The sequence below is a fragment of the Panthera tigris genome, chromosome D3 (genome assembly GCF_018350195.1).
Source record: "Panthera tigris isolate Pti1 chromosome D3, P.tigris_Pti1_mat1.1, whole genome shotgun sequence".
Lineage (NCBI taxonomy): Eukaryota > Metazoa > Chordata > Mammalia > Carnivora > Felidae > Panthera > Panthera tigris.
In genome coordinates this window covers 48,425,325-48,435,882 of record NC_056671.1, presented here as the reverse complement: position 1 = coordinate 48,435,882, position 10,558 = coordinate 48,425,325, and the positions used below count along the sequence as shown (strand labels likewise).

Genomic DNA, 10,558 nt, shown 5'->3' with positions numbered 1-10,558 from the left:
GAACTTTGTCATTGGCAATAAATGCTTTCAGTTGTTTTTGTTGAAATGACAGGTTTACTATTCTCATTTTTGAGAAAATGGTTGCTAAATACCCAATCTGAAAAAAAAAAGTCATTTGTCAGTATGTTTCAGAGAAAACACTGTAAAACATGTTTCCTCCTTGAAAGACATGATGGTCCATGGGAAAAAAAAAGTGGTTAGTTCAGCTGGCAATTCAGACAATCACATAAGTGTTTTTTCTCAAGTCAATCATCTTACTTTGGTAAATAGCAGAAGTACTTTATGTGTAATTCTTACTTTATTACACAGAATAGTTAAAAGACATGCAATTTTTACTGCTTCATCAAGGACATTCATAAGGGAAATTGCCTTGAAAAAAATAAAAACAAAATGTGAGCGTCTGGCAGTGAAGAATACAATGACTAGGTCCAGGTTTACCCATCACTACTTTTGCACCATCAGCAGAAATGTCCACACTGTGAAAAAAGCAATTATTTTAGTATTAGTATGATATAAAAACAACTAAGACCCCCATGTACCTTGTGAAATGGTTTCAGATACCCAGGAGTAGACAGAACATATTTTGATAACCACTGCAGTAAAGAAGACTGCTTTATTCTGTCAAGCCAGCCTTTCACCAATTTTCCCAACCAGGAACACTTGGATCACCTGACACCCATCAACATGGTACAAAGGAAGCTTATGTGGAATAAGTTTTGGGAAACTGCTGAGTCTCCTCTGCCCAATAGAACACGCCTTCCCACCAGAGCCAGTTTTTAAGGAGGGTGACTCCTCTAACCAATAATCTGCTTAACTTTTCCATCAAAGAGAATCCCTCCTGGGGTGTCTGGGTGTCTCAGTTAAGCATCCAACTCTTGATTTTGGCTCAGGTCATGATCTCACAGTTTGTGGGATTCTGTCTCTTCTTCTCCCCTCCCTAACTTGTGCTCTCTCACTCTCTCAAAATGAATAAATTAAAAAAAAAAGTCTTTCAGTCCCTCTTCTTTTTCAGGAATTGAATAATAGAATTTGCCCACTACTTCAATAAAGTTAAAGCCTTTTTAAAGCCTTTACTTAGTGAACATTAAATTGAGGCCCCAAATGTTAAGGTTACAGTTCTTAGCCAGAGATGCTCACACTCTAGAAGGAGATATAAGTAGGAAATGATTACTAGACAGTATGAGACAGGTTGAAATAAAAAGCTATGGAAACACAGAGGTCGGGTCTCTAATCAAGCCTTAGGAAAGGCTTCTTGGAGAAGACTGTCTGTTGTGAGTCATAAGAAATTTCCAGAGTTAGCTCAATCAATGAAAAGGAGGAGGACAAAGTCTTTCAGTGAGCAGAAGCCTGTGTATGCTACCCAAGCCAGTCTTGAAGCTCATGGTGGTGAGCTGGTCCAAACACATTTACTCTTTGCAGAATTGAATTTGGGAACCTTGGAAGGAGAAGGAAAGTTAACTATGGAAGCTAAAACTACATGATTGTAATCAAAACAGAAGCTGGAAAGGCCATAATGCTCATGTAAAAGCTAGATGCTTATATAAGGGAAAAGGAACCATGAGTTAACATAAGCAATGAGTTAAAGAACTAAAATAAGGGTGAGAGACAATAGAGGGAGAAGAACAAAACAGACGTGTGGAAAAGAACTGGTCCACTTACTGCTTTAACATTAGAGTTAAGATCCAAAAGTTCTTGATGTGGACGTTTTTAACGCTGCCATTCCTAGTAGGCAAAGTGATGGTATTGTTCCGAGTTTGGTACTTCCCTTCAAAAGCCCTTATTTCCTTGTATCCTTCTGGAGTGAATCTTCGCTTCTTTTAACCAAAATATCTCAACTGAAATGGGCATAGAGGAAACATGACACAATCAGCAAAATCCAAGTACAGGTAACATGTTTGAATAAGGTGCCCTTGAATTGTCACTGAATTTCAATGTAGCTGGCTGGGCCAGTGGAAAGTGCATGATACTCACATGATATGTGCATTTCAAAGACAGAATTATAATTCACAAATAAACACGTCATTTGGAGAACTTTTCAAAATCTCTTTCCTGTTGTTTTATCCATTATCAGTAAATATAACATTATGCTAGAATAAGATAATTAAAAAATATACCATCTTAGCCAGTAGTTTCATATATCTTTTAAATAGGAAACGTTGAAACAACTAGTATTTGACTTAGGATTTAAAAGTTTTAATCTAAATGGATGGCTCTTGACTATTAAGCATTTATTAAGTATCTACTAGATACCCAGATGTTCTAGGTCCTGGCCATTTACCAATGGATAAAACAAACATGGAACTTACAATTCTAATGGGGAGAGGCTTTCAGTAAACACATACAAACACATGGGGCACCTGGGTGGCTCAGTTGGTTGAGTGTCTGACTTTGGCTCAGTTCATGATCTCACAGTTTGTGATTTCAAGCCTCACATCAGGCTAGCTGCTGTCAGCACGGAGCCTGCTTTGCATCCTGTCCCCCTCTCTCTCTGCTCCTCCCCTGCTCATGCTCTGTCTCTCTGTCTTTCAAAAATAAACATTAAAAACATTTTAATGTTTATTCATTTTTGAGAGAGCCTGAGCGGGAGAGAGAGGGAGACACAGAATCAGAAGCAGGCTCCAGGCTCTGAGCTGTCAGCACAGAGCCCAATGTGGGCTCAAACTCAAGAACTGTGAGATCATGACCTGGGCCGAAGTCAGACGTTTAACCAACTGAGCCACCCAGGTACCTCAAAAATGAATAAACATTTTAAAAAACATAGAAATACGTCTTTCATGTGTTGGGTGTTGGGGGATGGGTGTTCTGTTTTACATATGGTGGTCAGAGAAAGCCTTTCTGGTAAGGTGACATTTGTGCAACAAGTGAAAGGAAGTACAGAAGTATGCCCACAAAGGTAGAGTGATCCAGGCAGGAGATCCACTTAGTGGCAAGGCCTGGGTCAAGAGCCTGCTTAGGGTATATGAGGAACAGTAGGGAGGCCACTATCGCTGTAGCTGAAGGAGACAGGGCAGCAATGGCCTGAATGGCAAGGGATGAAGCAGAGAGGTGTGTGTAATGGGGGAGGGGGAGCGGTGAGGAGGGAGATCACATAGATTACATAAAGTTTTTTCCTAAGTACTTAGCTGATGAGATCTAACAAGTTCCTGGGTGATGCCAGTGCATCCTAGACATCGCCTGGGAGCTTGGCAGAAAAGACTCTTGGGCTTCACCCCAAACCTATTGAATCAGGGCCTATGTGTGTATGTACACACACACGCGCATGCAAACACACACACACACACACACACACACACACACACACACACACGTCCAAGTATAAAAGTATAAGAAACACTGATTCAGATTATGTAACTTTACTTTCCTCCATAGGAAGAAATAGAAGAAATAAGAACCCACAGTGAGCACTTTTTCTTTTTTTTCTTTAAAAAAAATGTTTTAATGTTTATTTATTTTTGAGAGAGAGAGAGAGACAGAGAGAGAGGCAGTGTGAGCAGGGGAGGGGCAGAGAGAGAGGGGGATGCAGAATCCAAAGCAGGCTCCAGGCTCTGAGTGGTCAGCACAGAGCCCAACACGGGGCTCAAACCCACGAACTGTGACAGCATGACTTGAGCCGAAGTCAAGACACTTAACTGATGAGCCACTCAGGTGCACCAGCACTTTTTCATTACTTTTCAGATTAGGATGAATTTTTCTATTTCTGCAAAAACATCATTAGGATTTTGATACAGGTTGCATTGAATCTGTAGATAGTGTTGTGTGGTATTGGTATCTTAGCAGTAGTAAGTCTTCCAGTCTATGAATGCAGATGACTTTACATTTGTGACTTCTTTGATTTTTTTCAACAATGTTTTGTAGTTCTCAGTGTGTAAGCCTTTCGCTGCCTTGGTTAAATTTATTCCTAAGTATTCTTTTTGATGTTATTGCAAATTTCTTAATTTTCTTTCTGGATTGTTTTAGTATATAAAACTCAACTAAATTTGTGTGTTGATTTCTTTATTCTGTAACTTTCTTTGGTACTCTAAATATTATGTAAGGAAAAAAAACCAAAACTGTTACAATAAATAAATACCTGCAAACAGATAATTTTACTTCTTTTACCTTTTCCAATTTGGATGGGTTTTTTTTGTTTTGTTTTTTGTTTTTTTACCAATCGCTTTGGCTAAGACTGCCAATACTCAATACTGTGTTGAATGCAAATGGTGAAAGTGAGTATCCTTGTCTCTGTCCTGACCTTAAGGTGAAAGCTTTCACCACTGTGTATGACATTAGCTTTGAGTTTGTCTAAAATGCTCTTCATTATGTTAAGGTAGTTCCTTTTTATTTCTAGTTTACTGAGTGTTTTGTTTTTTTTTTTTAATCACAATCGATGCTCCAAACTCCCCATTTGGTAGCTTCATGCAGATGGACACAGAAATCTTGGGAATGTTTGACAGTGGAATGTTGGGGTACCTGGCTGGCTCAGTGGGAAGAGCATGAGACTCTTGACCTTGGGGCTGAGTTCAAATCCCATGTTGGGTGTAGAAATTACTTAAATAAAGGTTAAAAAATAAGAAGAAAGTAAATGGCATGTTGAAGACGGCAGAGCCAGAAAATGGGGAAGGAGTCCTAGATTTTTGCTTGGAGGATTGCTATCAGCAATGGGATTTGTTATTGAGAAATAAACGTTTACTGTGGATTCATCTATTATAGTAGCTGGCATTGCCCTAGCACATATGCAGAAGGGTAATTTCCCAAATATATACAAAGCTGTTACAAAGCAATGAGGAAAAAAAACACACACACACAAAATCCATTGGAAAAAGTAGGTAACAGGTATGAGCAATCAATGGAAGGAAAATTCAAAAGGCCTTTATTTATTTTTATTTTTTTTAAAGATTTTATTATTTATATATTTTTTAAATGTTTGAGTGGGGTGCCTGGGTAATGCAATCAGTTAAGCGTCCAACCCTTGATTTTGGCCCAGGTCCTGATCTCAGGGTGGTGAGATCGAGCCATGTGTTGGGCTCCACATGGAGCCTGCTTAAGATTCTCTCCTCTCTCTGCCCCTCCACCACTTTCTCTTTTTCTGTATCTCTCTAAAAAATTTTTGAAACAATTTTTGAGAGAGAGAGAGAAAGAGAGAGAGAGAGAGAGAGACGAGCACACATGGGTGGGGGGAGGGGCAGAGAGAGTGGTGAGAGAGAATCCCAAGCAGGCTCCGCACTTAGCACAGAGCCCAATGGGGGGCTCAATCTCATGACTGTGAGATCATGACTGGAGCTGAAATTAAGAGTTGCTCAACCAACTGAGCCACCCAGATGCCCCTCTAGATTTTAAATTTTTTTTTTTTAACGTTTATTTATTTTTGAGACAGAGAGAGACAGAGCATGAACAGGGGAGGAGCAGAGAGAGAGGGAGACACAGAATCTGAAACAGGCTCCAGGCTCTGAGCGGTCAGCACAGAGCCTGACTCAGGGCTGGAACTCACGGACCGTGAGATCATGACCTGAGCCGAAGTCGGACGCTTAACCGACCCAGCCACTCAGGCACCCCTAGATTTTATATTTTAAGTAATCTCTACACCCAACATGAGGCTCAAACTCACAACTTCAAGATCAAGAATTGCATGCTCTACTAACAGAGCCAGCCAGGCATTTAAACAAACATAAAGACATTTAAACAAACATAAAGATGTTCAACATCATTCATAATAAGAAAAATGCAAATTGAATATTGGGAATTTTTTTAAAAAGTAAAAATGCAAAAACGATTGTAATTTCACCTATTTAGTGGCAAAAAATGTTTGAAGCACTATTGTATCAGTCTGGGTTCAATTAAAGAAGTGAAATCACTATGATGCAGAATTGGCAATTTTCTAGATAAATTATATCCCTCCCAATTGTGGGAGTTGATGGAGAAGTCTCTTTAAGGCTGTCCCTCTGTTACACTGATCCGCTGAGTCTGGTGGTAGTCAGGAAGGAAAGGTGGATACGGAGTGGGGAGGGTGAAGAATAAACTGTAACCCATGAGGACAAATTGTAACCACATGTATCTTTTACCACCTGCAACCTGGGGATGCTTGTGACCTGATATAAAAGTTGCTGTCCTTTGTCATGAAGCTGCTTGCATGCCTGGCCCAGTTCCCAGAGTCTGAAGGAAAAGATCCAGCAGAATGTGGAGGAACTAGTGTAGCTATGGTTCTGGAGGCCTTCCCACACTAACCAACCGGGCCAGTAAACCAGCATTTTTTGTGAGCTGCCTTCTTACCCTGAGCTGCTTCCCTTCTGCCTTTCAAATCTTATGCGAATTTCTCTTGTGCCCAACTCAAACTCAGAACTGTACAGGAAAGAGAATTCTGGAAAACAGTTTCAGGTTAGCTGAGCTGACACCATACAAAGCCAGCACAACTACAATGGGAAGGTGTAGAAAGGGAGAGATTCTCGCTCACCGTTAGGAGAAACATAAAAGTGTGTAACATACCTTTGAGCCTGCAGTTCTACATCTAGTGGTTTATCCTATCTACTTCCACATTTGTGAAATGACTAAAGGTTATTCACTGCAGCATCTGCAATAGCAACACTATCAACATGTTCATCAATAGAAGATTGATAATTTAGTGTTACATCTATACATTGGAAAGAATGATCCTCACATGAGAAGATCCTCAAATATATGTTGAGTGAAAAAAGCGAGATACAGAACAGTATACAGTATGGTACCATTTGCACTAAAAGATATGTTTACATGTGTTTGTTTCTATAGGTATAATATATCAATAGGAGATATTGAAAACATCAGTGGAAACATCCTGATAATATGGTTGCCTCTCAGAAGAGGAACTTAAGTCACTGGGGGACAAAAATGAGATGGAATATTTGACGATACAATTTAAAAAATTAGGGTCGCCTGGGCGGCTCATTGGGTTACGCATCTGACTCTTGATTTCAGCTCTGGTCACGATCTCATGGTTTGTGGGTTCAAGCCCTGTGTGGGGTTCTGCAATAGTGTGAAGCCTGCTTGGGATTCTCTCTTCCCTTCTCTCTCTGCCCCTTTCCCTTCATGCATGTGCGCTCTCAAAAAAAAAAAAAAAACTTAAAAAAAGTTATGTACTATTTGAATGTATTATTAAAAGAGTAATACTATAAAAATTCTTTCAGTGAGATTATTACATACATTTTTTCATGTTGTTTCTAATACATACCTCTTGCAATCATGATCTTAAATGCACCTTTATAACCCTCTATTAAAAAACCTTGTGTAAAAAACCTAGTGAAAAACCTTATAGCTTTTAATCAGATTGGGCGTCTTTATAACCGCTCAATAACCACTGAAAATGTATGTGGAGTTAATGAGAAAGTAACTGCTGGCACCAACCAGCTCCTGTGCATCGTTCTCCCTGGCTCCAACCCAAGTACCGTCCTCACTGTCCTGAACTTTGCAACAACCATTCCCTTGTTTTTCTTCAGTCTTACCTTAAACACTGTATCTTTTAAACACTATATTTAGCTTTGTAGGTTTTGAAGCTTTCTATAAACACATCGTGTGTACTTTCTCACAACTGGCTTTAGTTTTTACTCAATATGATGGTTTTTTTAAATTTATTATTATTTTTTTTAATTTTTAAGTAGGCTCCATGCTCTGATATCAAAAGTTCCATGCTCTACAGACTGAGTCAGCCAGGCGCCCCACTCAATATGATATTTTTGAGATATATTCTGTATTGATGCATGTAGCTGTAGTGACTTCTTTTCCCCTGCTATATGGTATGCTACTGTATGAATACACCATAATGTATTCAGTCAATTCAGTCAGTGGACAAACATTAGGTTACTTCACATATATGTCTGTATATGTTGCTATCACGAACAATGTGTGATTATTTTTATGCACGTATGTTAGAGTTTCTGTAGGCTGTATGCCCTGGAGTGGCATTGCTGGTAAAAGGGCACGTGCCTCTTTGACGTTACTAGATCTAACTTGCTGCCCAAAGCAGTTGGCCTAGTCTACAGTCCTAAGAGCAGTAGATAAGAGTTCTTATGCAACTCTTTTATACATTTTATATAAATTTTATATATTTTATACATACATTTTATGTATATACATATATACATTTTATATAAATTTTATACATTTTATACATATGCAACATTTTATACATTTAAAATTTTTGCCAGTCTGATGGCTGTAAAATGGTCTCGCCATCATTTTAACATGCATTTCCTGGATTAGTCTGGTAGAACATCATTTAGTAAGTTTTTCATAAAGAGAGAAAATAATTCAACTTTCCTGTTCTGTGAACTGCCTGTTTATTTTTTATTTATTTTTTCAATATATGAAGTTTATTGTCAAATTGGTTTCCATACAACACCCAGTGCTCATCCCAAAAGGTGCCCTCCTCAATACCCATCACCCACCCACCCCCCCCGCCTCCCACCCCCCATCAACCCTCAGTTTGTTCTCAGTTTTTAAGAGTCTCTTATGCTTTGGCTCTCTCCCACTCTAACCTCCTTTTTTTCTTTTTTTTTTTTTCCCTTCCCCTCCCCCATGGGTTTCTGTTAAGTTTCTCAGGATCCACATAAGAGTGAAAACATATGGTATCTGTCTTTCTCTGTATGGCTTATTTCACTTAGCATAACACTCTCCAGTTCCATCCATGTTGCTACAAAGGGCCATATTTCATTCTTTCTCATTGCCACATAGTACTCCATTGTGTCTATAAACCACAATTTCTTTATCCATTCATCAGTTGATGGACATTTAGGCTCTTTCCATAATTTCCATAGCTATTGTTGAAAGTGCTGCTATAAACATTGGGGTACAAGTGCCCCTATGCATCAGTACTCCTGTATCCCTTGGGTAAATTCCTAGCAGTGCTATTGCTGGGTCATAGGGTAGGTCTATTTTTAATTTTCTGAGGAACCTCCACACTGCTTTCCAGAGCAGCTGTACCAATTTGCATTCCCACCAACAGTGCAAGAGGGTTCCCGTTTCTCCACATCCTCGCCAGCATCTATAGTCTCCTGATTTGTTCATTTTGGCCACTCTGACTGGCGTGAGGTGATATCTGAGTGTGGTTTTGATTTGTATTTCCCTGATGAGGAGTGACGTTGAGCATCTTTTCATGTGCCTGTTGGCCATCCGGATGTCTTCTTTAGAGAAGTGTCTATTCATGTTTTCTGCCCATTTCTTCACTGGGTTATTTGTTTTTCGAGTGTGGAGTTTGGTGAGCTCTTTATAGATTTTGGATACTAGCCCTTTGTCTGATATGTCATTTGCAAATATCTTTTCCCATTCCGTTGGTTGCCTTTTAGTTTTGTTGGTTGTTTCCTTTGCTGTGCAGAAGCTTTTTATCTTCATAAGGTCCCAGTAGTTCATTTTTGCTTTTAATTCCCTTGCCTTTGGGGATGTGTCAAGTAAGAAATTGCTACGGCTGAGGTCAGAGAGGTCTTTTCCTGCTTTCTCCTCTAGGGTTTTGATGGTTTCCTGTCTCACATTCAGGTCCTTTATCCATGTTGAGTTTATTTTTGTGAATGGTGTGAGAAAGTGGTCTAGTTTCAATCTTCTGCATATTGCTGTCCAGTTCTCCCAGCACCATTTGTTAAAGAGACTGTCTTTTTTCCATTGGATGTTCTTTCCTGCTTTGTCAAAGATTAGTTGGCCATACGTTTGTGGGTCTAGTTCTGGGGTTTCTATTCTATTCCATTGGTCTATGTGTCTGTTTTTGTGCCAGTGAACTGCCTGTTTAAATGTTCCACCTGGGGCGCCTGCGTGGCTTACTCGGTTGAGCGTCCCATTTCGGCTCAGGTCATGATCTCACAGCTCATGAGTTCGAGACCCGTGTCAGGCTCTGTGCTGACAGCTCAGAGCCTGGAGCTTGCTTCTGATTCTGTGTCTCCCTCTCTCTCTGCCCCTAACCCACTCGCATTCTGTCTCTCTCTCTCAAAAATAAATAATAAAAACATTAAAAAAAATTTTTAAATGTTCCACCCATTTTTCTGTTGCACTGTACTTTTTATTTCTTTGAATCAACAGTTCTTTATAAATTCCAGATGCACGCCTTTCGTCAGTTGAATGTGTTGCAAATGTCTTCTCTCATTTGGGGCCTGTCTTTTCACTTTATCTATGTATGTAGAGGTAGCTGAATTATATCAGTCTTTTCCTTGTTAGCAGTTTTTGCATCTTGTTTAGAAAATCTATCCTTATCTCCAAGGTCTTGAAGATCTTTATTTTCCTTCTAAAAGTTTTGTTTTTTATGTCTAGGTGTTTAATTCATCTGGAATTGATTTTAATAGAATGAAGTAGAGGTCCGATTTTTTCAAATGGATAACCAGTTGTCCTGTCACCATTTATTGAATAACTTAATCCTTTATCCACTGATATGAAATACTAGCTGCCATAAACCAAGTACCCCAGTAAGGGTGGAGATGTTCCTAGGTGCTCTGTTGCCTGACTCTTAGCGTTTATTCCTTGTGCCAATACAAACAGGGCCGCACCCGCATCTGATCAAAATGCGTTCTCAGATTTTCAAATCCTTTTGTTTTTGGCCTCTAGGGGTTTCCCTTGTTGTCAGCTAAGCTAT

At 39.4% G+C, this 10,558-nt stretch overlaps 1 protein-coding gene across 1 annotated transcript in view; it reads right to left on the bottom strand.

The window, feature by feature from the left end:
* Positions 1–389: 389 nt before the first annotated feature.
* PSMA8 (proteasome 20S subunit alpha 8) overlaps positions 390–10,558 on the bottom strand; it is a 63,096-nt gene continuing 52,927 nt past the window's right edge. Inside the window, exons 8-9 of the transcript XR_006210116.1 lie at positions 1,660–1,835; positions 390–476 (exon numbers count right to left, since the gene is read on the bottom strand). The gene's annotated coding sequence lies outside the window, so the exon portion shown is untranslated. The remainder of the gene's footprint in view (positions 477–1,659; positions 1,836–10,558) is intronic.